Consider the following 4479-nt stretch of genomic DNA (forward strand, 5'->3'; position numbering starts at 1 on the left):
GATGTGCTAGGCAAGAACCAGATGTGGAGACCTTCAGGACAGCTTAACCCCAGCCACAATTAGACCACGAACATATAAGTCCCTCAGTTAGCCTCAAAACCCCTGAGCTCAGTCAAGCCACACCATGATTTACGATGATAAAAAAATCACAGTTTCTGGTTTAACCCACAGGCTTTAGATGATCTGCTTAAGAACAAGGGCTAGGTGCTTAGAACGAGACAATAAACCCTATCACAGCGCACACTGGCCTGGGACCGAGAAGCTGGCAGAGACAGGTGCATTGAAGGTTGTTTTGTGTGGGTTTGGGTCTCAGGTAGCCCAAGACAGCCCCAGAGTTCTCATGAGGTGGAGACTGCCCTTGAATGCCTGACCCTCTGGCCTCTACCTAATATCTGAGATTCCAGGCCTTAGCCCTTCAATGCTTGGCTTCTAATGCTTATTTTATTTATTTATTTATTTATTTATTTATTTATTTACAGTTTTTGAAGTGGTTCCATGTAACCTAGGCTGGTCTCATCTCGTGTGCACTATGTAGCCAAAGGTGACCTTGAAGTCGCAATCCTCCTACATCCATGATGACATGTTGGGACTTCGCTGTTGCTACCATGTTAGCCTACCACACTGATTTAAAGTGCTCAGATGCCTCCAGTCTGACATTTTTCAGTCATACCAGAAACCATAAGCCCCATATTTATGTCGCCAGTCCAGACTTCTCTTATACTACAGACAGATATCTATATCAAGCCTGAAATCTTTACACTTCACCCCAAGCAGCTCCACTCAGTATCCCCAACATTGTCCTCGATGTCCTTTGAAGTCACGTGGCCTGTCTACTTGGCTACGGCTGCACTCCCTCTAATCTATTCCCAAACCCCAATCATGGAACCCGACCTATTCCAGAGTCCAGCCTCTCCCCCGAGTTCACTGCACTTGCTTTGATCTGAGTCCTGCCTAGTTGACTATCTCCTGGATTATTTTAAGAGCATCACAAATGCGCTCGGCTTATCCTCTTTTCTAATAATAGCGGTGAGAAGGGGAGGCTTGAGTTGTGGCTCCATTGGCAGAGCACCAGCTTGGTGTACGAGAAGCCCAGGGTTTGATCTGCAGCACCACAGAGCAGATGTGCTGGCACACGCCTGCGATTCTAACACCTGGGATGGAGCAGAAGACACCAAGGTCATTCCCAGCTGCACAGTGAGTTTGAGGCCAACAAGGATGACACAAAACCATCTCAAACAAAACCAACAAGAAGACACTGAACACCATGTCAGGTGGGTGGCACCACCCATGGTTCCATCTCAGGATAGGAAAAGCTTCGTGTTAATACCGTGTGTGGCTGTAAAGAATAAAGCAGAGGAGATGGAGAGGTGGCTCACAGGCTAAGAATGCCTATTGCTAGTACTATTAAGAATCTGGGGGTCTGTATGAAGCATCTCTGAGTATTTTTCGTCAACCCAGAGCCTGGCTCACTCAGCCTCCTTGACCCTGTAAAGAACAAGATGTTTCTTAACCTTTGAGCATCTCTTAGCCCTTCTTAAGATTTTTCCACAGACAATGAGAAATAGTCAAGTGGTTGACCTGGGCTACATAGTGAGTTCCAGGCCAGCTTGTGCTATAGAGTAAAACTCTATCTCAAAAACAAACAAAAAGAGCTAGAGAGATGGTTCATCGGTTAAGAGCACTGACTGCTTTTCCAGAGGTCCTGAGTTCAATTCCCAGCAACCACATGGTGGCTCACAACCATCTGTAATGGGATCTGATGCCCTCTTCTGGTGTGTTTGAAGATAGCTGCGGCATACTCATATACATAAAATAAATAAATAAATCTTAAAAGAAAAACAAAAACAAAAACAAAAAAACCCAAATAACAAAAAGAGACCATTATATTGAGCTGGCATCAAGGTCGAAGGCCCTCCCATAATGCACTGCTTTCTATTTCTTCTGGCATTCTGAACTATTTATGTATGTGTGTACACTGTCGCTATCTTGAGACACCAGAAGAGGGCATGGGATCCCATTACAGATAGTTGTGAGCCACGATGTGGTTGCTGGGAATTGAACTCAGGACCTCTGGAAGAGCAGTCAGTGCTCTTAATCACTGAGCCATCTGTCCAGCCCCTGACTATTCTGAAGGATCTTGCCATGCAGCAGGAATGGTGGTAACACAAGCCGAAGGCAGAAGCTCTAGATTCATGGCTCAGTTTCACTACACCGTCTCCTAACTCTGGCTGTTGAGGATTAAATGAGTTATGACTACACATAAGAGTGATTGCACCCTGAACATATTCAAGAAATGGGAGTCAGTAACCATCTGCCCCAGATGAGTCCTATAGCCTAATGCTGACTCATACAATACTGTGCTCATGTTTCCACAATGAAAAAAAACTTCTGAAAGGGCTAGAGCTCCGTCAGCACATGCTCCTCTTACAGAGAACCTTGGTGCCATATCCAATACCCAGCTCACAAACACCATAATTCCAGTTCCAGGGGACCCAACGCCCTCTTCTGACTTCCATGTGCACTGCACACATGTGGTGCAGGCAGTACACATATATATAAAATAAAAACAAATGCATCTTTTAAAAAACTTAGACCATGCCTAGGTCACACCAAAGGCACAACTGAAACAGCTGGCAATTCACTGTTCAATGTGCCAAGTGCAAAGCAAACCACATAAGACGCTCATGGCTCAAAGGCTGTCCTAAAGGCCAGGGATGTTGTCTAGTTAGATGTCAAGTGCCGGCCTAGCATGTACGTGCCCTGAGCTGGACCTTCAGCACTGCCTAGACAGAAAGAAAAGCGGCATTGTGCCCAACCCCTGTCATTACCTATTCAAAGGTGACTCAGAAAATGAGCATGATGTCATTTTCATTCCTTTTCTCAAGGACTTTCCTTCGGGTGAGACCATACAAGTTCTCCTTTTCGGACAATTTTAAAAAATCTGTTCAATTTATGTATATGAGTAAGGTGTTGCTGACACACTACAAAAGGGCATCGGATCCCATTATAGATAGTTGTGAGCCATCATGTGTTGAACTCAGGACCTCTGGAAGAGCAGCCAGTGCTCTTAACCACTGAGCCATCTCTTCAGTCCGACAACCTTCCTTCTAAACCAGACCTATTTTTGAAATATTCTGGATCCCATCATTTCTAATTAGCAGGCTGGAGGCAAACAATAAATTTCCACCAAACAGCTACTCTAAGAATCAAAGAATAAAAATTCCAAACCATGCTCCTAGAGGCAAAGAGATTGGCTGCATCCTTGCCCCATCCTCTTTCCATAAGTCCACTCTTGAAACCCTTCAATTCTGAAAATCCCACAGGAAGCAGCAGCTGTCCATTGACGGGACAGAAACAGCACCTCTTAGGGATGGAGAGATTAGCAACCCACAGTCGTGAAACCTTAAGCGTTAGGCATGCTTCTAATTAATTAACGTCATTAACTTCATAGGCTTGTGGGTAAAACGCTTGTAAAAAGTAAACTGAACAGAATCACTTCAATGGTGGAATCAGCAGTAATTTCCTTTTTTATGTGTCTTGTCTTACTATGATGATTTTTAAGATATGGGGACTAATCCCAGCAGTCAGAAGGGAGAGGCACCAGATCTCTGTGAGTTCAAGGCCAGCTTGGTCTACAGAGCTAGTTCGAGGACAGCTAGAGCTACATAGAGAAACCCTATCTTCAAGTAAACAAACAAACGAACAATCAATCCTGGGGATTGCCCTAGAGCTTCCTGCATGCTAGGCAGATGTTCCTACCAACTGAGCTACATCCTAGCCCAGATTGTGTACTTGGGGCTGAGGTGGCAGGGGATGGTGAGTTCAATGTGTTCAAGAAAAGAACTCATAAGGTAATGGGCCTCACAGGCCTGAGAGCCATGTACTTGCCAGGAGACAATGGGCAAGGTACCGAATCTCTCTGCAGCCTGCAGCCTGACTTCCTGAAGACCATGGCAGCAAAACCAAGCCGAAAAACAGCAGCACTGTCTCACCTGAGCCTGGCACTTTAAAGATGAGGCTTTTGCACAGCCTGGCACACAGGAAGTGGCACCTAAGTGCTTCCCATAGCTGAGCTGGCATTATTAGCGCCTGTGCTGGTAGAAATCATTTTGCAAACTGGAGTGGTAATGAAGTGGGTGGGACCTGAGTAGGAGCCATGGCCGCTGAGATCTCCAAGGTATCAAAAGCCAGGCAGAGGGCAGAGGGCAAAGGACACAGCTGATTCCCTTCACGCCAGAAGTGGAGAGAGAACAGCGTGGCACATCAGGGATGTGGATGACGGGAATGAGAAAGCTTTAATGTAAATTCACACATCTGTTTACTTACCATACATATGATGCCAGTATGCTACAGCGTGTGTAGCGGACAGAGGATAACTTGTCTGTGGAATGAGAGCAGCAAGCCCCTTTATCCCCTGAACCACCTCAATGGCCCGCTGTGCTTTACTTTAAAGGTAGGCTATTTCCTTTTTTTTTTTTT

Source organism: Mus caroli, chromosome 4 (assembly GCF_900094665.2).
Source record: "Mus caroli chromosome 4, CAROLI_EIJ_v1.1, whole genome shotgun sequence".
NCBI lineage: Eukaryota > Metazoa > Chordata > Mammalia > Rodentia > Muridae > Mus > Mus caroli.